Raw genomic sequence first — 26,723 nt, 5'->3', positions numbered from 1 at the left:
TTATGCTTTCAGTTATAATCTAATACTACTTAATTTTGTTACTCAAATTGTACTAGGTTGGCACTGGGAACTCTTTTCTTTGGTCCTTGTATCCTTTGACAAACTCCCTTGTGTTTTTGTGTGTTTTTTGTTTTTCTCTTGTCGTTCTTTCCCTTTCCCTTTGTCTTCCCCTTCCCCTCCTCTCCCTTCCTCGTCTCTACTTTCTGGCTCTATAAGATGCTTCATGCTCATCTTGTGTATCTCCTGCCTCAGTCCTACAATCAGCCGTTTCTTTATAAGACATGGTTTCTTTTATTAGAGAATGGTATTAGAAACCAAGAACTGGGTACATGGTGTGCTTATTGCGGCTGGGGTGTTCTTATTATCTCATTTATAGGTGTAGAATTGGAGATCCCAAAGAAAAATGTTGGTAATGGAAGAGGGTAGAAATAGTTGTGGTCAGATTGTGGACTAAGAGGCCTGTCTGGGTAGTGTCTCTTCCATTCCTCTGCATTTTGGGAATGTTTTTCTCTCTGAGAATTTTTTGTGAGGTGGTTTATTTTCCTGGCCTTTCTCATGAGTCATTTATCTAAGGGCAAAGTATAAGAGAATTTTTATTAATGTTCTGACTGGCAGAGTTATTCATTGATTGATCACATCATTTTTTCTTTTTTTTTGCAGTTTGCCAAAAAGGCATACAATGAAATATGATCTGCTAAAGACTGTTGTATATTGTTTCTGACAATAAGAATAGATGCAAAATTCCTTACAAGATTATTGGTAAGCATGAAGCCCTTTAGGACTATTTAATAGATATAATGCTCCTCACTCTCTTCTCTCAACTTAAACAGCAGTTGCTCTGAGGACTTGCCTAATGTATTATAACTAGATCTACAGCCTGATTTTCACATTTTTTGGTTTTTTTTTCGGTTTTCACATTTTAGTCTTTATTGAAAACATAAATATTATCTTGAGTAGAGAAAATCTTGAGATACCTTCCTCAAGAAACTCTTCCTTAGAGAAAATTTTAAACCCTGTCTAATGGTATAGCACATACTGCTTTTGTCCCTTTGGATTAATTACTCAGTGCTCTTAGAATGGGCTTCCCTGGTGGCTCAGTGGTGAAGAACTGAGCCTGCCAGTACTAGAAAGGTGGGTTTGATCCCTGGATCGGTAAGATCCCCTGGAGGAGGAAATCGCAATCCATTCCGGTTTTCTTGCCTGGAAATCCCATCGACAGCGAGGAGCCTGGTAGGCTACAGTCCATGGAGTTGCAAAAGAGTCAGACACAGCTTAGTGACTGAACAACAACCAAGTTCTTTAGAAATGGGAGATCGGTAGCTTTTACTGGTTTTCCTGGTCAGGAATCAAGATACTTCTATAATCTGGATTTACTGTATTTCAGGAAAACATCAAAAAACACTGCAGCCATTATGGAAACAGAGAGTGTACACACACTCATGCACACACAGAGGTTAATTTCCGATGAGGTCTGCTATGTGTGAGGAAATTGAAGTGAGTTGTTTCATTTTCACTGCTACTGTATTAACGTGGACAGAATGGCTCTCCATTAGGCTACCATGAATTATGTTATCCTTGTCCTCCTTCTCCACACCTATATTTAGCCATCTCTAAGTAGATTCTATTCTTTTGAAGCATTTGAGCACATTATTTTTTGATGGTTGAAATGGTTTAATTTGTCAAGGGATGAGGGTCTTAATTTTATTTTTTTTCTGGCTGTTAGCAGACTAATTAGGAAAGCTTGAGCAGTGCTAGTCCTGTACTTCAGCCAAACTTTCAAGTTTACAGACTTAATGAAAAAATAATATTTCACAAAGGGAATCTTCAGTTTAACCTTGTGGAGAGTGTTTTAGTCAATCAGTCAATTAGTCAGACATTGCTTATCATGCATGGGGTCTTAATACCTTTCTTCTTTTTTTTTTTTTAAACTGATGAGCCTTTGCTGTTTTCTTGAATCTCTGATTCCTATTTTACTCTTATTTCTCCATACTTTGCTGTGTCTCCTGGGATATGTGGTAAAGTTCCTGCCCATAGAGATCATTGTGCTATCTCAGTTTTAATTTGTGCCTCAGTTAATGCTTTTCTCATGTTCATTTAAATGCTTTATGAGTTTCTGTTCTCTGAAGCATAGATCTTATCTGTTTGATTGAATGACACATTGCAAATATTTAATGTTTCATATTTATGAGGGCTTTCTGAATTACTTTATTACCCTTTTGGACATACTTATCAGGTCTTACTTAAATGATGTTAAGACTCAGCAATCCATTAAGCCTTTTTCAATCAATTCAAACTGAGGCTGTAACAAGGATTCCTGTAGTCCTAACTCCCACATGTTCACCCATAGCTGAGTCAAAAGAGAGATTCTTTTCTGGGTTAGCTTCTAGGAATCTTTAGGACCTTTGACCTCTTGATATCATTGTTACAGTAAAAGCATGGACTATTGGCTGGTCAGGAGAGATGCTCCCAGGTCAGATTGATTTTCAGGATTGGGTCCTCACACTGTAAATTGCATTTGAGATCTTATCTATTAAGAATTAGCCAGTAGATAACCTCATTCTAAATATTTAAGTAAGTTATTAATAAATCAAATACATTAACAGAAAATAATAGTAGCAAACACTTACATAGCCCTTTTAAGCATATACCTATTTTCTGTGAAGCAAGTACTGTGTCATAATATTTGTTTTGCAGGTGATGAAATTATGGTGCTGGTAATTTATATACTCTGATTGTATTCACACAATAGCAAGGCAAGATTGGACCATTCTGACTTGAGAGACTGCTGTAAAAACTATACTATCCTGCCCTGAGATCTGTCCCTTCCTTTGGAGAGAGTGAGGAAGGGTGTTGGGGGAGAGAGGGAGGGAGAGAGGGAAGGAAAGTGTGTGTATAAGTCAGAGATCTGGGGGAACTTTATTGCCATATATTTTTTACTCTTTGACCATGCCCTGTGGCATGTGGGATCTTCGTTCCCCAACCAGGGTTTGAACCTGCGGCCCCTACATTGGACACATGAAGTCTTAACCACTGGACCAACAGGAAAGTTCCTTATTGCCGTATCTTTGATGTTGGATTTCTTTTTCATGAAGTTGAGCTGCGGGTGTTGGTGATTTTGAATGGTTTTAGGAAATCACAGTTGTGCTGTCACTTGAAGTACTACAGTTCCTGTCTCCCCACTCATCCAAATGTTAGCCCCATTTACCCACTGCTTGCATTTGAGAATAAGTCAGCACTTTAACGTGAATACTCAAGGTCAGTTCCGTTTGATAAATATTTATCAGGCATCTCCTGTGCACAGCATTCACAAGGATACATTCTTGACCTGGGTGGGACAAAGCCTTATCCTTAAGTAAAATACATCCATATTAAATACTCAGGTGAGTAACTACACTGCAAGGCATATGAATGGTAGAAGATACTGTGGGAGTTCAGAAGTGGTAGAGAATTAGGACATAATTTGTTTGAGGAAGTGGCTTTCAAGAGAAGTTATGAACATGGGATTTCTATTAGAGATATTTGAGATAGAAGGAACCAGAGGTGTTTGGGAGGAAAGGTGTGCGTAAGTGGTTGAGTATAGTTGTTGGTTCAGATCTGTACCTGGTGGGGAATAATTTTTGAGATGTGGTTTGGGGTTGTAGTGTGAATTTTATTCATTGCCAGCACTGTGGAAATTGTTGTGACAGTGAGAATGGAAAAGAAAGGAATCAATTTAAGATCCCTTTTCTCAGGATGCATAGGGCTTGATGACTAATAGAATGGGAAAGAAATGGGTGGAGGAGGAGGGTTAAGGTTGATGTCAAGCTTCTAAGGTCAAAGAGACTTGGGAGGATGAATGGAGATCAGAAGAGATGGTTCTCTCAGACGGTATAGAGTCTGCCTGCAATGCTGGAGATCCTTGGGTTCAATCCCTGGGTTGGGAAGATCCCCTGGAGAAGGGAATGGCAACCCACTCCAATATTCTTGCCTGGAGAATTCCATGGATAGAGGAGTCTGGCCAGGCTACAGTCTATGGAGTCGCGAAGAGTCAGATGCTGACTGGGTGACGAACACTTGAAATTTTCACTTTCAGTAGCCTGCTTTGCTGAGCAAGGATTATTTCTATATTCACTAGAAACATTTTTTGACCACCTCAGCTGTGGAAAACCTGAATCAAACAACTGACTGTTTAAAGGGTGTGTGTTTAAGGAGTGGGGACAGCTCCAGAACGGAATTGTGGAGAAAATACCTCTTCATAACAACAGCTTTGTTATGTAGCACATTCAGTGTGTCTGGATGAGGTATTCTAAGAGCCTCTTGTTCAGTCTTAAGTGGTTTGAAAATAAAGGAGAGAAGTTGTAGGCATACTTATGTTGGCACTGAGTTTGTAGGACTGGACTCCACTTCATTTCTGAAACTGTTTTTGGCTTGATGGTGGCTCCTGAGGTCTCTGCCATCCAGTGTCCCAGTCCGGGACTGCAGATGTTCAGTGCAGACACTTGGAGCATCAGATCTCAGGATCGGTGGGTGGTCTGAGTGTGCAGTCCTGTATTTTATGCACAGGTGGCATCGAGCATACCTTTCTTCCTTGGCAATGCTCTCCATGATGGCACAAATCCTGTCTGCTTTAGATGACTATTGAATTTTAGCACTTGGCAGCATGCCTGATACATGGTAGACTCATAAAAACAGAAGTGAAGTGGTGATGAGTTGTTCCCATATCCTGTGGCAGATTAAGTTTGCAAATATGATATTCTGATGGCTGTTTGTTAGGGAACGTGTGAACTAAGGAACCTGTAGGTCTGATTTGCCCTTTATCGATTTCAGTATGTGATACCTGTAGTTGGATTATTTCAACCTGAATATCTGTTTAACACTATACTTGATTTTTGACATTCATGGGTTCCCCCCACCCCACAATTGTAATTAGGTTTTTATTGGTCCTATATACTTATGAATATATTTTTGGTCAGCTTACAAGTTTCCAAAAGACAAAGATGACCCTTCCTGGATTCTTATTGGGCTTGCATTGAATTTATACAACATAGTTTTGGAGAGAAAGTACATTTAAAAAAAATACTTTCAGTGTCATAACTTGGTCTCTTCAGTCATTTGTTTAGGTCTGTTTAGTGTTTTTTGATAATTTTTTAGATAAAATATATTTTACTCAACAGGGAAAGGGTAAAAATTCTGTAACACAGTAAGTCTTATTAATTTTGCCTGCATATCTTCTTTTTCTAATTTCATTGAGATATAATTATACAGTGCTGTATAAGTCTGTGTAGAGCATAATGGTTTGACTTTGCATACATTATGAAATGATTGTTATAAGTTTAGTTACTATCCATCATCACACGGATACAATAAGAAATAGCCCCCCACACCCAAAAAAAAAAGTTTTTTTTTTTTTCCTTGTAATGATAGCTCTTAGGATTTGCTCTACTGAGTTTTTGAACAAGCCATCCTGTGTACTTTATAAATTGACTATAAGGTACTGTTTTGTGTTGATTTATGGACGATACGTCACATGCAAAAGGTTTCAGTTCAGTCACTCAGTTGTGTCCAACTCTTTGTGACCCCATGAAGCACAGCACGCCAGGCCTCCCTGTCCATCACCATCTCCCGGAGTTCACTCAAACTCACGTCCATCGAGTTGGTGATGCCATCCAGCCCTTCTCTTCCTGCCCCCAATTCCTCCCAGCATCAGAATTTTTTCCAATGAGTGAACTCTTCGCATGAGGTGGTCGAAGTACTGGAGTTTCAGCTTCAGCGTCATTCCTTCCAAAGAGCACGCAGGGCTGATGATCTCTAGAATGGACTGGTTGGATCTCCTTGCAGTCCAAGGGACTCTCAAGAGTCTTCTCCAACACCACAGTTCAAAAGCATCAGTTCTTCGGCACTCAGCCTCCTTCACAGTCCAACTCTCGCATCCATACGTGACTACTGGAAAAAACCATAGCCTTGACTAGACGGACCTTTGTTGGCAAAGTAACATCTCTGCTTTTCAATATGCTGTCTAGGTTGGTCATAACTTTGCTTCCAAGGAGTAAGCGTCTTTTAATTTCATGGCTGCAGTCACCATCTGCAGTGATTTTGGAGCCCCCCAAAATAAAGTCTGACACTGTTTCCACTGTTTCCCCATCTATTTCCCGTGAAGTGATGGGACCAGATGCCATGATCTTCGTTTTCTGAATGTTGAGCTTGAAGCCAACTTTTTCAATGTCCTCTTTCACTTTCATCAAGAAAGGTTTGGGACAATACGCATGGTAGTGTGTGCAAGTCAAGTTCTGTGTGGTCAGCATGGCCATCTTTGCTTCCACTCTTAGTCCAGTGATCTTTCAAGCTGAGGCTAGAGATATTTGTAACATTTCCATTTTTCTCTTAATTGCATTAAGTTTTTGAAAGTTAATATTACTAAATATTACTAAAGCTAATATTTCTAAATAATAGTCCTTTATTTTGTTTTGTCCTTTTTCCAAAAGGAATATTTTTTTTGTAGTAAATCTTTAAATAAGATGAAAGCACAGGAATGGCATTATTTCTTTATTTTAAAATGTCTTACAAAATTATGTTTTCTTGTGTAACATGTTCCAGGTATGATATTAGAAGTATGAGGGAACCCAAAGATTTTACCAGGCCAACTTGTCAGAGGGACTCATAAATTAAAATTATGACATTGACATATTGTTAATTGATAATCAGATTCAGGGAGACAGTACTTCTTAAAGAGCTTATTTCTTTAAAGCGAAATTGTTTGCTTTCACGAAACTTTTCCAGGAAGGCATGTAACATGAAAAGTGAATTCATAGCTATTTTGAAAATAGTAATCTGCATTTTAATAATATGAAGCATTTTTTTCCTGGGAGGTTATCACCCCTCAGTTTTACACGTTTTACATTATGCTGTAAATCTTATTTGAATAATTTTAACATTTCCAAAACATAGTTCAGAAAGCCATTTAAAAGAAACAGAGTGTTTGAAGTTAGACACAACCTTCTTTCTTAGTTAAGCAGTCAGCTTATTTTACCTGAATATTTATTTGCTCTTAAGTCAGAAATACCTTGAGCAAAAACTATTCTCTGGGTTAAGATTTTTAATGATGTGAACCTTAGGTTAATAGGGCTCTTTTATTCTGGTCATCTGTTTTGTGAATGGAGTGGTGATTGGCAAGTGCATTTACTTTCATATAAAGCTTGAATGATGTGGACCGACTGGAGACCCTTACATGACCTCTCCATGTGGAGTTGCATTGTACCTTCTCTTCCCTTCTTACATTGCTTTCCTGGGAGATGACCAGCTGTGAGTTTCTCAAGATCAAAGGTGATATCATTTCTGTGTCTATAGCCCCGGTATGTCCAGCAGGGCCAAGCAATAGTATGTGCTTAATAAATGTGGGTTGAATGAGTACAACTAATTGTATGTATTAATATGTATAGCAGACATTGTTTGCTACTGACAAATTTTCTTTCTGAAACATTTTATTTTTAAATAATTAGAGGTTATTTAAGTGGGCACAGGAATTTTGCCCACTATGCTCCTGAGATACAAGGGAGATCTGGAACTCCTTTATCCTGTTACCCCTGATGGTAATATTTTGTGTGACTGTTGTGCAAAATCAAAGCCAAAAGATTGATCCAATCTTCTAGGCTTATTCAAATTTTGCTAGTTTCACATGTACTTAATGTGTGTGCTTGTATGTACAGTTCTGCATGGTTTTGTCACATGTGCAGATTTATTTAACCACTGTCACAGGCAGAAGGCTTCCCCGTGCTGCCCTTTGATTGCTCACCCCTCCCCCTCCACACAATAGGCTTTTAATAGTGCTGACTCTGCTTGGCTGTTGCTTCTACATTATTTATGACATATAACAGAATGATGTTTCTGTTCTCTATGTCTGCCTCTCCATTGCTGCCCTGCAAATAGGTTTATCAGTACCATTGTTCTGGATTCTATATATGTGGGTTAATATATGTTATTTGTTTTTCTCTTTCTGACTTCACTTTGTATAATAGGCTCTAGGTTCATCCACCTCGTTAGAACTGACTCAAATGCATTTCTTTTTATAGCTGAGTAATGTAGAAAGTGCTTCCCTGGTAGTTCAGCTGCAAAAGAATGCAATTCCTACATTGCAGTTTGCCTGTAATGCAGGAGACCCTGGTTCCATTCCTGGTTTGGAAGATCCCCTGGAGAAGAGATAGGCTACCCACTTCAGTATTCATGGCCTTCCCTAGTGGCTCAGGTGGTAAAGAATCCACCTGCAATCCAGGAGACTTGGGTTTGATCCCTGCTTGGGAAGATCCCCTGGAGGCGGGCATGGCAACCCATTCCAGTATTCTTGCCTGGAGAATCCCCATGGATAGAGGAGCCTGACGGGCTATAGTCCATGGGGTCACAAAGAGTAGGATACGACTGAGTGACTAAGCACAGCACAATCAAGAAAAGGGCTTCCCTGGTGGCTCAGATGGAACATCAGTGACAGGATTCGTGGCTGTTCCCCACTCTAAAGGTCATTTCTCACCCACAAACAGTTTGTGTATTTCCTATTTTAAAGAAACATTATCTTAAAGTTGGCTTCTGCAAAGTAGGGAATTGTCAACACGGATAATGAGAGTCCACTCCTGTTAGTTGGAATTTAGAGACCACGTAGTATAGGCATTATCCAGAAAATGCATGAGGTTGCAAAACATAAATTTAATGCTAAAAATGGGGATCCAGTGTTAATGAGTTAGATGTTGACAAATGAATCTTAGGAAATTATCTTAAGCGTAATAAATTGATTCAGTCTTGCATGCCCTGAATGGGTGTGTCTAGCGGGTTTTAATTGGTGTGACCACGGATGCTTTGCACATGGTGGAGGCTGTAAGGATGGATGTATACAGTAGGCTTAGTGTGTCTCAGTGTGTGACTTTACATGTTAAAAGGGAATTCATCCCTTGGAGTGAATATAGCAGCCTGAGTTGCACATACAACCATCCATATTTAGATAAGTACAGAGGAAGCTTTTCATATGGAAGGGGAAAAACTGTTGCTTGTGGAAATTTTTGCTTTAGGAAGTAGTTTGGAGTTTTGAAAATGAATCTCTTTTACTCTCAAGTTCTACAGATCCTATTTGTATCTCTTGTTTGGGTATGAGAGAGAAGGTGGTGTGTCTCTCCCTTCTCTCATCTGCTTATTCTTTTACTTTCATTATGCTGGAAGGTGGGCTTGCGTGGTGGCTCAGCAGTAAAGAATCTGCCTACCGGTGCAGGATATGCGGGTTCCATCCCTGGATTCAGAAGATCCCCTGGAGAAGGGAATGGTTACCCACTCCAGTATTCTTGCCTGGAGAGTTCCATGGACACAGGAGCCTGGCGGGCTTACAGTCCATGGTGTCACAAAGAGTTGGACACAATTGAGCAACTTAGAGAGATGCTGGAAGGCACGGTGGTGAAAGTGATTTGGGAATTTCATCATTGGAAGTGAAGGAACTTCCCCTGCTGACTCTGCTTCTTGCCTTTCTTCCTTTCCTGCATCCTCCAGCCTCTCTCAGACTGCCTGCTGGGCCAGAAGGTATTGTGAAAAAAACTTTTGTAAAGAAAGCATCCAGGTGACACTCCCTAAACCTTGAGAAAAGCACTGCCGCCTCCTCGAGTTGAGAAACCTCGGCCTGTCTTGGGAACATCGGGTCCCTGTTGGGCGTGGAATGCAGGTTTGTGTGTACACTCTGAGCGGGTGTGGGAGCCTGCCGGTGGGCGTGGGGACACCATGTCTGGGTTAGTGTCAGGCTAAGCCTTTAAAAATAGCTTGTTTTTCATTTCTGGAATATAGCCTTCCTGTTCCAGTTTATTAACTCTCAATTTTTAAACTCTTATACCAGGTGCTGTGGGAAGTTAACAAAAAAGTCTTTATCTTGAGGAACTCATAGTCTCTTCAGAGGATTTATTTACTAGTGGGAGACAAAAGAGATTTACCAGGAGTGCAAAGTAACAGGCCATGGACTTATTTTAAGTGCTGAGAGGATACATTGTTAGCCTGATAGAAGTGGTCTGGGTGCAGTCTGTGAAGAGTAGAGTGTGTGGGTATCCAGACGGTTCACAAGGAGTGAAGGACTGCTGGGTAGTGAAGAAGAGGGTACTTGAGAGGCAGGTTTTGAATGTGACTCATGTGTGCACTGGGGTGGGGGTGGGTTGGAGTTCTGAGTTCAAGTCCTTCCACTGACTAGTTTTGTTAATTCAAGTTGAGTTCCTTCCCTGACTATATAATCCCTGTTGTTGATTTAAAAAAATTGCACAACCTAAATGTCAAGAATTACATTTTATTTGGTGGATGAAATTGAGGACTTAAGCCCAGGATGCAGCACCTCAGATGGCTCTGAAGGACTGCTCTGAACAGGCAGGGAGGGGAGCTGGGCTGTATAGGAGTTTCAGCCACAAAGACCAGGTGGTCGGAACATCAAAAGATTGTTGTTGTTCAGTCGCTAAGTCGTGTCCGACTCTTTGTGACCCCATGGACTGTAGCATGCCGACCCTCCCTGTCTTCTATTATCTCTTGGCGTCTGCTCAAGTTCATGTCCATTGAGTTGGTGATGCTTTCTAACCATCTCATCCTCTGCTGCATCCTTTTACCCTCAGTCTTTCCCAACATCAGGGTCTTCTCCAATGAGTTGGCTCTTCACAACAAAGATTAGGTAGTCAGAACATCAAAAGATGACTGTTACTTAAAACCAGACATCTTTTCGTTGTATGGGAAAATGCCAGGGGTCTGGGCTCACTGAAGTCATTCCTTTGGTGGGCACCTCAGCTCTCTGGGGGCTAGTATCCTGTACTTTCTCATCTGTGTCCCCTCAGGATGTACCATCGGGGTGGCTACAACAGTTGTACTGCTGGATAGTGGGCATCCCATTTCTATCCTGAGTTCCCTCAAGGCTCACCTCTGGGGACACTGTAGTGTGATGGCTTGATGGCTGCAGCAGCCTTTGTTTATTGATATGGCAGGAAGTATTTTTCATTCATACAGTAAAACTATGAATACTAAATAATGTTTATAAAAAAGCTCTATAAGCTGCAAAACTGTACACAGATTTGAATCCTTATCCTTTGAATACCAGTCTTAGAAATACATTTTTAAACTTCTTTTTTATACACTTTAAAAAATGCAGAGTGTAGAAAGGACACTGTTTACCTATGTATAAGAGCATGAAATGGAACTGAAATAACCCAGTTCAGCAGATCGTTTTAGGATGAAACATATATCCCCCTTTCAACTCGTAAGGGATGAATTTTTCGAATGATTGTGATTCTCTTCAGCTTTTCTAAAAATGTGTGAGGGAAAGATGGATTACTTCCAAAGAAGGACTGTGGCCCAGCTTTTTGTTTGGCTTCAATCTGACTTTATATTTTTCTTTGAAAAACAAACAAGTGGCAACAAACAAGACGAAAAGCTGTATCGGAAACTTCCGTTCCTTCCTGGAGGACCTGTTTATGTCAGCTGCTGCAGTGGGGATCAAAAATACTCACCATCTCTGCCATGATTCAAGTAATGAAATTAATAAAAATAAATGTATTCTTCCAGCCGAGATCCACTGTAGAATCAAGGGGGAAAGTCTGCCTGCTTTATACGCAGCACCTGTGAGCCTGTTTTCCCTGAGGAAGTAATTTGAGTACAGATTTGAAGTAAGCTGTGGGATAAACAGGCCTGGAGAGCAGAACAGAAGTCTACGGATTGAGATAAAAATTAATTGCTAAAACTATGAAGCCGCTGTATATGATTTGCTTTTTTATAATATTCTTCCATGGAAGCTTAGATAAAGCTGCTTCTGTATCTTCCTTAATACAGTGGTTTGGCTAAGCATTATGCTTTGTTCGACCTGAGATATTTTCAGAAATAATTCTCTAAGATTTCAAATACATCTTTCTCATACTTTGCTTCATAAAACTGAATCAGAGTAATGTATAATGTATAATAAAAGTACTAAAGTAAGATTCAGGTGAATACTTTTATAAATCTGCATGAAGGAAGAATTTCTAAGGGGTAAGGCTAAATCCAGAAATCATAGATTGAAAATAGATGGATATATTTGACTAAAAAAATTAAGCATATCTTTATGATAAAAATTCGATAAGTTGAAATGACAGATTGTAATGTGGAAAAAACTATCTGAAATATATATGGCAGTGAAAATTTGTATTTTTAAGGAAAGAACTCTCTTAACCAGAATAAGGGCAACTGCACCAGTATAAAGATGGGAATAGATTTGACCAGGAATTTCACAAAAGAAGACTGACACATGACCAGTTAACCGATCAATTCATGTTTAATCTGGCTGAATTCATGTTTAATCTCGCTGATAGTCCAAGAAGTACAAGTTTAGAACTTTTTTTTTTACTGTCAATTTGCATAAGATTAAAAATATGACCAGACCACATGTTGGGGATGGTGTGGTAAATACTCATGTATATGCATTGATGAAGCATGTGTAAACTTATACTTTTCTGTGGAAATATATATAAACATTTAATACAGGAGTACCCTTTGGACCATAAATTTTACTTTTAGGAAGTTATTTCAGAAATGTGATAATGAATATGTTCAAAGGTCTGGCTACAGTTATGTTCACCAGAGTATGTAAGTGAAAGTGAAGTCGCTCAGCGGTGTCCGACTCTTTACGACCCCATGGACCAGAGCCCACCAGGCTCCTCTGTCCCTGGGATTTTCCAGGCAAGAGTACTGGAGTGGGTTGCCATTTCCTTCTCCTCACCAGAGTATGGTTATCCCTAAAAATGAAGGAGTCAAAACATGTAATAGAGAGATAGTTAAATCAATATGGTACATTGATAGAAAACACTAAGCTGCTGCTAAAAAGACAACAGATTTTTGAATTTATTGATAGGGAAATTTGTCAGTGAAGTGTTGTCAGCTGAAGGAAGCATATTACAAAGTGGCGTTTGTATCAGGGATATATAGTAATGTTGAAAATGTGCTATGTGTTAGAACCTTTGCTAAGTGCTTTACACTGATTATCTCTTTTAATGACCATGGCATTCCTCCTACTAGATATTATTGGCCCCATTATACAGATTAACAAACAGAAATATCAGGATGATAAGTAGCTCAAGGTTGCACCAATAGGAGGTGTGGAGCCAGGATTTAATGAGTACTTTCTAGAATTTATACTTTTGTGTAAGTGTATGCTTGTGTGAAAGGGCACAGCAATATGGTTAACAGTTCTTTCTGTTTGTTACTAGTTTGTCAACTAACAAATGATTTAAGTTTTCCTATTTATACCTTTAGGTATTCTCTGAGGATTTTAGAATATGGGCATTGTACTTCCCTAATCAGAAAAAGCAAAGATATTTCTGTTTTTTACTGTTTGTGCTATACAGTTAGTAGTTGTTAGATTTTTAGAGGGGCAGGCACTCTCATTCTACTTTGTATACAATGTGTGTCAACTTTTACTACTAGGAAAAGTTGAAGAAAACTGTGAATGATCAGCATTATAATTGGCATTTTTCATAACACCCATTAGGACATTGCATATTAGGAAATCCATAAGTGATGTTTTCTGTGGTACTTTTTAGGGTAGGTACAACAAAATTGAGTTTTAAAGAAAAGCAATTAATATTGAACATATTTATTGGCTTAGAAGTTTATACTTTTTAAAAATTAATAAAATCCATATAAAAGTAATTTTATTTTTATCAGCAGGCTTTAAAGTATTTACTGAATATCGAGAACTTACAGGAAAAAAGAAGTGTAAGATGCATAATTAACAATCTAGTTGTACAAACAAAACCTCAGAAACTGATAATCTGTTTGTATTGGGTTGGTCAACAAGTTCATTTGGGTTTTTCTGTAGGACAATATGGAAAAACCTGAATGAACTTTTGGGTCAACTCAGTATTTAAAATAGTAAGTTATCAGGTGTTATAAACTTCAGATGAAAATATAGAAATAAAACTAAATCATGAGGGTAGGGTTATATGTAAGTATGTATTAGATGTACTACACAAGGGAGCTTATAAAGTATAAGATGGATAGGGTTGAGTAATACTCAAGTGTAGTAGGGAAAGTACATGGAGAAATAAGGATTGGTTTGACCCTGAACACTGGCCACAGGTAGCTGAAGGTGGCAGGTAGCCTGAACCAAGTGGTCCAAGCCAGAGTGAGCAGGATGGGAGCAGGCCTTTAGTTCAGTGATGGTTGGCAGGTGATGGGAAGTAAAGTAGGAGAGGTCCGGTTATAGAGAACTTCCACTGTGAAGACAGTTGGACAAATTAAACAGAAAAATTTATGTAGAAAGTAGGACAAATTAAAAAAAAAACTTCAAGGCCATTTACAGGGCTTAATAATAATAGATTTATTTATTAAGGAAAGTCCTTTAATCAAAAAGAGTCCTTGCCTAACAGATTTGGAAGTTCCTGTTATCCACCCCAAGGTTTTATTGTTAGTTTTCAACCTGTGCTTTTATGAAATATTAACAGTATCCCAAGAAATTACATGAGAAATAGTGAAGCTGATCAGTCTGATTGGAATTTTGTGAGTAGTGTTCTTAGTTAAGAAACTCTGGTTGGATGGTGTTTTGAATATCATTTAGTTTGATTTCTCACCTCAATAAAGGTATTTCTTCTGTCATAATCTTCTAAAGAATCACGTCTATTTGTCTAAAATGATGACTAGAGAGAAGAGGATGAAGACTGGAGTTTGTTGCTTAGCCCCACATTGGAAGTAGCCTGTTTTAGCTGTTGATGCGTTTGTTTATAGCTGAAGGAAAATTTAAAAGCACACATGGCATGTGTTCTTTTAGAAGATTTGTATTTATTGGGAAAGGATCATGTAGAATACTAAATTACCAGTTAAGTAAATTTAATCTTTGAAATGCTTTTTTTAAAAAGCCATTTAATCTTTAATCACAACTAGAAAAAACATCTTTAAATCTCTAAATCTGGAAAATTGAATACTATTTTTTGTCAGTGACATCATAAATATTTTAGTTAACTTTGTCAAGAAACAACATGCCACTTGATCTTTTGGCATGACTGTAAAAATAATGTATCGGATATTAAGTATATCATGTTTGTATTCTAGGATACTAACTTTTTTATTTGATTGTCTCACAGTGTACTGTTTATAATGCTCAACATGACAAATAGCAATTAAAGGTGTACACAAAAAGTATTCAATTCTGGTTTGACAAAAGATCAATTTCTTTGTTAGTAATAATTTAAAATGTTGATTATTAATAAGTAACAAATGCTTGTGTAACTGACACAAATATGGATCATTACCAGTAAGATATGGATCTCGTAAGTAACATAAGAGACCTATGGTGATAGTTTTTCATAAACAGAGAATTAACGATTAATCCACTTCTCTGCACCTGAGATGCCCCTGTCAAACTAAATTGTATACTCTCCTTGGTATTCCATATGCAGTGTACTGTTTGTGTAGCTGGTCATTTAGAACAAAGTAAATTGTTGAATGTAAATTTAATGTACCACATCTTCAAACAAAAGAAATTATAGAACTGATTTTAAATCACACACAGTATCATACACAGTAGCATCGCTAGACTGATTGAATAAGGGGACTTAGTTAAGAAAGGCATTATGGATAAAGTGAGCAAGAGTTTTGAAAGAGCATAAAGATAGTAACTAGTGTACCGAGGCAGGTTTTCCCATAGGAGGAACGGTGAGTTGTTGGGAGTCTGTGCACTCATCAAGACTTGGAGTGTTTACCTAATCTGTGGATGTGGTATAGAGCCTTGTACGTATTGGTACTCAGTTTTTTTCTTGCTCCTCTTCTCCTTCATCTCGTCCTCCTACGGTTTCTGCTGCTTTTAAATATAGTGCCTTTCAGATATTAAAAATGGTAGAAAGTAGATTTTTAACAACTTACAGTATAATTGAGTGTTTCAGAACTCTGGAGTTGGAGAGATGGAAATTGATTCCTGCCTTCATCACTTGCTCCATCTCTGTGATATTGAGCAAGCTCTTTACCTTCAAGTTACAGATTCCTCATCTGTACTGTGGCAGAGCAAGAATACCTAACCACAGGGTCCTAATTTGTGATTTTAATGAGATAAATCTTGCAAAGCCTTTAGCACTGTGTTAGCTTAAATGTTACCCTTAAATAAAAGGGACGTGGGGTATGGCAGAATGCTACTTTTGTGGCCTGCATAAACATAAATGTATTCTTCATGGCCCACCGTGAACTTCTAAGAGGTGATACTAAGTTCCTTACCTATTGTCTACCTATTGTAGAATATGATTATTTTCTCTTTAAATCATATTGATTGGAAGTGGGCTAGAATTAGGGAGGGTGTTGACTCTGAGCATGTAATGGACAAAATGGCCATTTTGTTCTGGAATGGTAGAGCTGTTAAAATTTTTGTCCCTTCTAAATGTAGGTATTTATACAGTTTTTGTTAAAGTGGAAGTGTTGGTCACTCAATCATGTCCAACTCTTTGCAACCCCAGGGACTATAGCCCTCCAGGCTCCTCTGTCCATGGAATTTACCAGGTAAAAATACTGGGAGTGGGTTGCCATTCTGTTCTTCAGGGGATCTTCCTGACTGAGGGATTGAACCCAGGTCTTCTGCATTGCAGGCAGATTCTTTACCATCTGAGCCACCAAGGAAGCTCAGTTTTTGTTAATGCCCATTTATAGTAGAGTGTGAGATCCCTGTGCTAATACAGTGAAAGTGAAAGTCTCTCAGTCATGTCTGACTGTTTGTGACCCCATGGACTATACAGTCCTTGGGATTCTCCAGACCAGAATACTGGAGTGGGTAGCCGTTCCCTTCTCAGGGATCGAACCCAGGTCTCCCTCATTGCAGTAGGATTCTTACCAGCTGAGCCACCAGGGAAGCCCAGAATACTGGTGTGGGTAGCCGTTCCCTTCTCCAGGGGATCTTCCCAACCCAGGGATCAAACCCAGGTCTCCCTCATTGCAGGTGGATTCTTTACTAGCTGAGCCACCAGGGAAGCCCAAGAATACTGCAGTGGGTAGCCTATCCCTTCTCCAGCAGATCTTCCTGACCCAGGAATCAAACCAGGGTCTCCTGCATTGCAGGCGGATTCTTTACCAACTGAGCTATCAGGGAAGCCTAAGGAATTGGTATTTCCCTGGACCAGAGGTTGACTTGAGTCAAGATACAGAGTCTGAAGCAGGAAGAGGAAGAGAGAGGCAGTGACTTAGGGGAGAAGTGGCCCAGTGCTGAGCTGAGCCCTGCCCACTGCTCCCCAGATTTTCCCCAGTGGCTGCTTTTCTGGCCTCTTAATGCTTTCTCCTGAGAGGTGGCCCTTCTGTCTCCAGTGGGTTCTGTTGTTGGCCATCTTCTTTTGTTTCCTGTTTTCCAGTAAGCCCTCTACCATTTTGGATAAAGCACAGGGTGCCCTCCCCTCCCCCACTTCACAGCCCGGGTTCTGGGATGTCCACGTCTCCCAGGGCATCCTGACTTTTATGTTTACCCGTCAGTTTATTCGGGTAATTCAAGATAAGGTGAGGACTTAGAACATTTTCAATGTAATCTGAATAATTCTGTTGTGTAATTTTATGAAGAAAATTCATGTCTCCTCATAAGAAAATACAGAATTTTGGGTACCTTAGACCCATCTGTGAGTGAATCAGGTTCTACCAGCAACAAGAACTCTCTCTTCCTTTCCAGGCTTCTTTTCACTAGGCCTTGGTTCTGCACTTAGCCATAGCCTAGAGGTAAGAGTTAATAAAGCAGTGCCTTTAGGAGGTTAAGTTACACACCTTAACTTAGAAGGAACTGATTATGTTGTTTAGGAAGGAAGTAACTCTTCAAGAGAGGACCGAAGGTGCTATTAATACTAGAATGCAAGGTTCGTTCGTTCTAGAAGCTGAAACTTACCTGGTGTTTAGCGTTAAGACCTGCATAAAAAAATACACCAGAACGAATTGGAATGGTGAGGCTGCGTGCCCTCGAGGCCCAAACCCGACCACAGGTCTTCCTAAATACTTACTTTAGAAATCATGAGAGACTTAGAAACCAAAAAAAAAAAAAAAGTTAAAAGCATACCTGATCCAGCATATTCTGGCAGATTGTTCTTGGTGTAGCTAAATCTGACCTAAAGCATATTATGATCTGGAAATATGCTTGTAATGGGCCTTTCCTGGTGGTCCAGTGGCTAAGACTCCGCATTCCCCATGCGGGGGTGCCTGGGTCTGATCCCTTGTCAGGGAACTAGATCCCACATGCCACAGCTGAAAGTTCACGAGCTGCAAGTAACGATCCCACATCTGCAACTAAGACTCAATGCAGCCAAATGAATAAGTAAATATTAAAAAATAATAAAAGTTAAAACCACTGTTAAAAAAAAAAGTGGCTGTATTAATTTCATGATCTTAAAGATACAGTTTGTATTTAGTTGGAAACATTTAATAGGAAACCTGTTGACTTTAATGCAATGACTAACCATGATGAAGTTTTCTTGTCATAGAGTTGAAAAGTTCTTCTGTTTCAAGAAGAACAGATAAAAATAGCTGCGGAAAAGCAAATCTAGTGGGGTTATATAAAGAAATGTAAAAGTGCTGGTTTTATGTGGTTTATCCATGTTTTCTTTTAAAGTTTTTGGAGAAAGGATGCAATAAAAGATCAAAACTTGGTTCAAGTCCTAGTTCCACTCTTTATTATTGGTTGGATCTCTTTCATGTAACCCTGGACACATTACAGTGAAAGTGAGAGTCGCTCAGTCGTGTCTGACCCTTGTGACCCTGTGGGCTGTAGTCCATGGAATTCTGCAGCCCAGAAAACTGGCGTGGGTGGCCTTTCCCTTCTCCAGGGGATCTTCCCAACCCAGGGATCGAACCCAGGTCTCCTGCATTGCAGGTGGATTCTTTACCAACTGAGCCATCGGGGAATCCCAAGAATACTGGAGTGGGTAACCTATCCCTTCTCCAGCGGATCTTCCAGACCCAGGTATCAAATCAGGGTCTCCTGCATTGTAGGTGGATTCTTTACCTCCTGAGCTATGAGGAAAACCCCATGAGCTATGAGGGACAAATGATATTCCTTATTTAAGCTTCAGTTTCCTCATCTGTGAAATGCAGTTGCTAAAATTTAGGTGGTAGTGTTGTACTGAGTGTGAAATGATAACTATGTAGAACATCTGGCAAGGTGTCTGGAAATTAGTACTCAATGAATGATAACTATTAAAAATGAAAATAATAAGCAATATTGGCAGACGCCTTTCTTTGCATTGTACATTATTGCTGGTTATTTCTCAGGAGTGCTGTAATTGGTCATATCATGTATGACCTTTCTAAAATTGAAAAGTCTCTTTTTATTTCCTCTTGTAGTGTAAGCTTTCCGTAATGATATGATTCTCTTCCCTTCTGTCTCTTACGCACTGTAATTCTCTGCAGCATCTAGCAGGTGCTTTTTGAAAGTCCTGTTAAAACATGAAGACTAATTGAACATTTTGAATCTTGAAGCGTTTTCCACTTAAGAGCCATATTTATTTTATTATCTCATATTAAGACAAATTCTAGGAGTGACTTGATTAATCTTGACAGTTTTTCTGTAAACATTGCTGTTTGAAATCGGTTTATTAATATTTAAAAGTAATATTAAGAAAATATTAGGAAATATACTTATAAAAGTATATCTAGTTTTTAAGAAAAATATTATGGAGGTATATCAGTAATGCTAATTAAGTTAGGGAAAATCCTTAGTCAAACCACCATACCACGCTTATTCAACAAATGTTTTTGTGTATTTTACTGATTCTTCATATGCAAGGTATTTTTACTTAATATTGCTCTTTCCCCCATCTTTCTTAAGTAGAGTTTGTGATGGCAGCATAATAGTCCATTACATTGTTTTACCATAGTTAAACTGGCTGCTTCCTTGGGATGAACTGGAACTGTTTTTAGGTTATAAATGGTGTTAACAGTGAGCCTTTTATATTTGTAGGCTTCCTTCCTTCTTTCCTTCTTTTTCCTCCGCCTCTATCCCTTTCTGTCTCCCTCCCTCCTTCGCTCTTTCCCCCCCTCTGCCTCTCTCCTCTTCCCTTTTTTTTTTTTTTAAGGAGAATGATTAGTTCAGGAATATTATTACTGGGTCACAGGTTATTAACTGTTTTGACTTTAGAAACATGAATGCCTTTCAGAGGATTCTGGTAGTTTTTATTGCCAGAGGCAATGTATGGGTAAGACGATTCTACCATTTTCTAACAATGAACAGAGTAGTTATTCATGTAAAATTGGCTAATCTAACTGATGCCGAATGTATCTCACAGTTTCTTATTTCTTTACAAGGGCCACAAGTGATCTTGTTGACATATATTTAGTTTCTGATCGCAAGCAGGACATCTGGTCATGTCTTGTAATTTTCTGGAATTCGTTGTACAGTTGTAATAAAGTACATCTTGTTAGAACTCACTTAAAGAAAAACTGTAATGCAACTTGTCGACTTTTTATATGATGAACTTGTATGCTCACAGTTAAAACTACTTACAGGAAAAGTCTTTGAAGTTAAAAGATTTTTTTTTAAAGGTATTTCTGGCTTATAGATCTAATTACTGATTATTTGGCTTAATGTATTAACATATGCTTTAAACTCTATCTGCAGCTCCAGTCACCAAATATAGGATTGGAAACCACTGTTTTAGTTTTATGGACATTTTAAAATGGCCTCAAGGGATCTTTATCTTGAGTTTTACTCTTAAGGCCAACTACTCTATTCTCCTTGGCTTACTCTTTCTTTTAATCTAATTTGTGGGAGGTTGGATCTTAGTATTTACTCAGGGTGCTCCTTACCCCCTCATCCTCCCCACCCCAGGCAAAACATAGGTTGGATGAATTGAACCTAAAGGGGCAAGGAAATTTCTTTGAGATGTATAATTAGATAGGAAAAAAAGGAGGAAAGGGTGAGAACAACAACAAAAAAATTTAGAAGGAGATTAGGGAGAAAGACATGCACTTACAGAAGAGAATAGATTTGAATTTTCATTGCCTTCCAATTTCTTCACCAGCTCCTCTGTAAGCCTTCAGATAGGCTATCCTTTAGATGTATTGAGGAGTAGTTGATTTGTATTTTTAATCAAATTAATTCTGTATCTCGCCCCCCTCCTTTTTTTTTTTCGTTTTCAATTATTTTATCTTTATGAAATGCACAGTGCGACTTTCTGGTTCCTTCTGCTCTGCTGCCAGTGCACCTTAAGCCCAGCAGCTCCCCCTCCGTGTGAATTTGCACTTCAGGGGCACCATTTCCTGTCAGAAACCCAAGGCAGGCCCCTGACATTTCTAGGTGGCTATTCACACAGGAAAGGACCTGAGAAGTTTCACAGGGCACCTGCTTGACTGTGGGAGGAGCTGATCATCAGGGTGCACAAATGGGTCCCCCTGTTCCCATACCTTTTGGCCTCCCAGGGGTCTAAAATTAGAGTGGTTAGAAAATTGAAAAGCTCATGTAACCGTATGCCAGAATATAAATTATCGAAGATTAGATTTGATGTTCACATTCACCTGGATTGAACTCAAGGTGACTGTTACTGATATTTGATTCCAAGTAAAGTGATTGTTTTTATGGTAGTAGAATTTGCATAGCATAAACTTTACCTTTTTGACAATTTAAAAAAAGGTTAGTTACTTGACAAAGGTATAACTTTTCACACTATACAAAGAACTTTTCTAAATCTAGGACATTCAAAGATGAACAGAACCTGATTCTTCAAACAGCAGAAGTAGAGTTAAATCCATATATTTTCACATAGCTGTATCTAACTGAAAATATGTGTCTGCATATGAAAACCATTCTGTCCTTATTTTAATGAATAGAAAAACCTCTAAATAGCACTTCATTTTTATTTTTAATTGTGCTGAAATATATATGACAATAAAATTGACCTTTTAGACATTTTTAAGTTTATATTTCACGGTGATTTTTATTCACTGTGTAAGCATCGGGGGAATTATATATAGTTTTATAACGGAAGCATAATGCTAAAAAAGAATTTGATTTGCAAATCTTTCACTTTTTTTTGGAATTAAAATAACCGATTTTCTTTCCTCTTCCGCCTTTCTTCATTTTTTACACATATATTTTGGTAGCTGAACTATTGCCAGGTTATTTTAGACCTGTTTTTCCTCTAACATAGAGCCTTTTTTTTTTTTTCCCCCTCAAGGTCTAAAAGAAAAAATACTTTTTTCATGGCATGTGTTTGGAATCTGTGTGCTGTTATTTATAATTATTTTATAATAAAAAGAAATTGGTCATTGTGAATGTGTTTCACTGGGCATGAATTATGTTTATTAATAAAGTTAAGTTTTGAGTGAGGGTACCTAAATTCAGCTGTTTTGCTGGGTAAACATCAGCAAGTCTATTTAAGGAAGTAACCTTTGCATTCTCTAAATAATATTTTCTTTCTGTCATAAGGACTCTTGAGAAGTGATTATTTATGGCAATAATCAAGTTAGATTCCTGATGTATCTACTTGATCTCTTCATTTAGCTGTATCTGCAGTCATTTGGTTATCTCATCAGCTCAGTCTAATGCATTTCATTTTGCTTTATTGATTGATGATGTATTCTGTATTATTTAGTATTTACAACAGTGCCTGTAGTGGTGAAAGTCACTGTTAGTTGCTCAGTCATGTCCGACTGTTTGCCCTCCCATGGACTGTAGCCCCGTAGGCTCTTCTGTCCAGGAAGGGATACTGGAATGGGTTGTCATTCCCTTCTCCAGGGATCATCCCGACCCAGGAATTGAACCCAGGTCTTGCATTGCAGGCAGATTCTTTACCATCTGAGTACTGTCTGAGCCACTAGGGAATGCTCTAGGAAGCTATCATAAGCTATCATAAGTCGGAGCATAAACCTGTATGATTCTGTCAAAACGCAGAGCATAAACTTCTATGATTCTGAATTCCCCTTTGTATCTTTCATGCTCAGTGTATGTCGTTAATTATTATTATGGGCGAGATAGACCTTTGTCCATGAAGCACCAGAGCCTTTGCATCTACTTAGACTGTTGATTTTCTAAAACTGCAAAAAGAATGAAATGTCCCCCATGTGTAATTTACTAACGTCAGTAGCTAGATTAGTAGCACAATTAAGAAACTTCAAATCCACTTTGAAGATACACAGGGGTAGTTGGGACACCACATATATTTGGACACTTCATCTGAGTGGATTAGCAACTCTTGGTAGTTGGGAAGGAATGACATTTGCATAAAGGCACTTCCTTTTGCCACCTTTGAAATATTTTTTTTCTTTGATTTCTTTCACCAGTGTTTTATAGTTTTCTATATATAGGTCTTTAGTTTCTTTAGGTAGATATATTCCTAAGTATTTTATTCTTTCCGTTGCAGTGGTGAATGGAATTGTTTCCTTAATTTCTCTTTCTGTTTTCTCATTAGTAGTGTATAGGAATGCAAGGGGTTTCTGTGTGTTGATTTTATATCCTGCAACTTTACTATAGTCATTGATTAGTTCTAGTAATTTTCTGGTGGAGTCTTTCGGGTTTTCTATGTAGAGGATCATGTCATCTGCAAACAGTGAGAGTTTTACTTCTTCTTTTCCAATTTGGATTCCTTTTATTTCTTTTTCTGCTCTGATTGCTGTGGCCAAAACTTCCAAAACTATGTTGAATAGTAATGGTGAAAGTGGGCACCCTTGTCTTGTTCCTGACTTTAGAGGAAATGCTTTCAATTTTTCACCATTGAGGATAATGTTTGCTGTGGGTTTGTCATATATAGCTTTTATTATGTTGAGGTATGTTCCTTCTATTCCTGCTTTCTGGAGAGTTTTTATCATAAATGGATGTTGAATTTTGTCAAAGGCTTTCTCTGCATCTATTGAGATAATTTTTTTTAAGAAGTGTGGTTTAATCTTACTCCGTTATTAAACTGCTTTAAGCTTCTTTTTAAGTTATCAGAGCCAAATTGAAGGATTTATTTCCTTGCCTCTTCTTGAAAACAGTGCTGTCAAACAGAGTAAGAAAAAGCAAGCAATGGAGATATAGCCCCCTGTGTTTTCAGTTTATTTGCATTTGTTCGTACTTCTAAGGTATTATAAATTCCCAAAGGAGTTTGCTTGCTCTGTTATATAAATTGTTACCTAAAAGGGTCTATAAGAGATCAAAGTAAATGTCAGCCTAGTAAATAGAAGAGTCGTCCCTACCCCACCCCCCGCCCCTGCCTCTGAGCTACATTATAAAGGGACATTTCTTTTGCCTTATTTATCTTTAGAATGTAATGTAGTTAGGAAACAGTGAGTTATTAAAGTTTGAAAAGCATCAAGAGTCCCATATTTGAAATCTGTTGAAAGCAAAAAAATCGATTAAAAACTTTTTGATTACCTTAGAGTTTCTCCTCGGAGAAGGCAATGGCACCCCACTCCAGTACTCTTGCCTGGAAAATCCCATGGATGGAGGAGCCTGGTGGGCTGCAGTCCATGGGTTTGCTAAGAGTCGGACACGACTGAGCGACTTCACTTTCACTTTTCACTTTCATGCATTGGAGAAGGAAATGGTGACCCACTCCAGTGTTCTTGCCTGGAGAATCCCAGGGATGGGGGAGCCTGGTGGGCTGCCATCTGTGGGGTCGCTCAGAGTCAGACACGACTGAAGTGACTTAGCAGCAGAGTTTCTCCTAATTTCTCATACGTTAGAGAGGCTTTGCTTTTCTCTTCTTAATGCAGACAGAGCTTGGCTAAACCATGTCATTCTGTCCATTTCCGTTAAAATAGTATTTAAATGAACAAGATGAACTTATTTATATTGCTGGTTAATTTATAGGATATTTAAGGCCAAAGAAGTTAACCAAGGGATCAAACTAATTTGTGTCCATGGAATAATGATTTTTGTCAAAAAGTTTTTGTAGTTCATATATTTATTATACATTTTCCCTCTCCTTTTCTCTCTCTTGGTAGTAGTTCAGCTGATGGATGTAAACATTATGGGGTCTCTTCGTGTATCATAGAGTTTTTGAGCATGACAAAATAATTAACATCCTCTTTGATTTCTTTGATTGTTGGAAACAAAACGTCTGTGCTAACTATTGCTGTGTTTGTATATGCTCAGTTGCTCAGTGATGTCCAACTTTTTGCAATCTCATGGACTTAGCTTGCCAGGCTCCTCTGTCCGTGGGATTTTTCAGGTAAGAATACTGGAGTGGATTGCCATTTCCTCCTCTAGTGGATCTTCCTGACCCTGGAATTGAAACTGTGGTTCCTGCATTGGCAGGATTCTTTACCACTGAGCCATCAAACTATCACTGCTGCTAAGTCACTTCAGTCGTGTCCGACTCTGTGCGACCCCATAGACTGCAGCCCACCAGGCTCCCCCGTCCCTGGGATTCTCCAGGCAATAACACTGGAGTGGGTTGCCATTGCCTTCTCCAATGCATGAAAGTGAAAAGTGAAAGGGAAGTCGCTCAGTCGTGTCCGATTCTTAGTGACCCCATGGACTGCAGCCTACCAGGCTCCTCCGCCCATGGGATTTTCCAGGCAAGAGTACTGGAGTGGGGTGCCATTGCCTTCTCCCAAACTATCACTAGTGAGGACAATTAATATACAAACCATTTGATTGATACCCAGAGTGCTAAATCATGGAAAGTTTATTAGTTTGCTGGGTATTTGTTAAGAGTATGAAGTTGGAATTCAGAATATATTTTCCCTGAAATATGGTTGAGTATGTGATAATTAGACGTAGTTAATTCTACAAAGCACATTTCCTCTGTAATGCTTGCCTTAGTAAGAATGGGGTAGTTCATCGTAACTCTAAATATGACAGTGTATCTCTTGGAATTGTTTGAATTCTCATATGAATTTTCAGGGACAGTGCTTTAACTCTTGACAACAGAAGTACAGATTTGAACGTAAGGCATAGGCAACATGATATTTCGGAGGCTGGAATTTGGAAGTGGTTCCATTGCACCGGGGGTGATAAACTGTTAGGGCTTGGAATCTCTTTCAGGTTATCTTTTAGGGACACTCTCAACTCTAGCTCTGTTTCACGTACTCCTTTATTTTCTTTAAGGTCCCCAGAGACTAGGTTACTCTACTACTTGTTTGTAAGCAACACTTAGAATTCTGATCAGAGTTGCTATTTTCTCCCCGTTCTTGTCTGCTGTACAGGGTTGATTGGTGTCCCCCGAAAATTCATATTCTACTTGCAGCTTCAAAATGGGACATTATTTGGAAATAGAGTTGTTGTCGGTGTAATTAAGTAGGTGGAGGTCATGTTGTAGTAGGGTGGGCACTTAATCCAACCTGTGATTGGCATCCTTACTAGAGACAGGGGATATGGGAACATGCGGCTCAAGGTGAGTCATCAGTGTCGAGTGTGGAGTAAGGACTTTTCCGCTAGAGCAGCGGTTGTCAGCCTGACTGTATCCTGGAATCACCTGGCCATCTTTGAAGATCTGCTGATGCCTGAGCATGTATCGCAGAGATTTTCTGGTCATTAGTCAGGGATTCTGATGGCTCAAAGGGAGTTTTATAGCTCCTAATGAATTCTGTTGTGCAGTCAAAAATCAGAAATACTGGTCTAAAGGTCTTTATATCCCAGAGAATAACTGGGATACTTATTTTAAAATTTTGTTATGATGGTGGTGATGACGATTTTTGGTTGCAATGGATAGATTTAGGGGCTGATCTGCCTCTTGAGAAACCTATATGCAGGTCAGGAAGCAACAGTTAGAACTGGACATGGAACAACAGACTGGTTCCAAATAGGAAAAGGAGTACATCAAGGCTGTATATTGTCACCCTGCTTATTTAACTTATATGCAGAGTAC

At 38.8% G+C, this 26,723-nt stretch overlaps 1 protein-coding gene across 17 annotated transcripts in view; it reads left to right on the top strand.

The window, feature by feature from the left end:
• Positions 1 to 26,723, top strand: part of KLF12 (Kruppel-like factor 12) — a 528,361-nt gene that overhangs the window by 94,157 nt on the left and 407,481 nt on the right. For 7 of the 17 annotated variants that reach the window (XM_010839654.1, XM_010839653.1, XM_010839650.1 and 4 more), the window contains 3 exons: positions 661 to 759; positions 1,385 to 1,494; positions 9,499 to 9,667. The exons of 5 other annotated variants lie outside the window; for them this stretch is intronic. The gene's annotated coding sequence lies outside the window, so the exon portion shown is untranslated. The remainder of the gene's footprint in view (positions 1 to 660; positions 760 to 1,384; positions 1,495 to 9,498; positions 9,668 to 26,723) is intronic. 5 more of the 17 variants (XM_010839659.1, XM_010839656.1, XM_010839657.1 and 2 more) reach the window with 3 other exon arrangements.

Source organism: Bison bison, unplaced genomic scaffold (genome assembly GCF_000754665.1).
Source record: "Bison bison bison isolate TAMUID 2011002044 unplaced genomic scaffold, Bison_UMD1.0 scf7180017864128, whole genome shotgun sequence".
Lineage (NCBI taxonomy): Eukaryota > Metazoa > Chordata > Mammalia > Artiodactyla > Bovidae > Bison > Bison bison.
The sequence above is the reverse complement of the archived record's forward strand: the minus strand, read 5'-3'. Positions and strand labels throughout refer to the sequence as shown.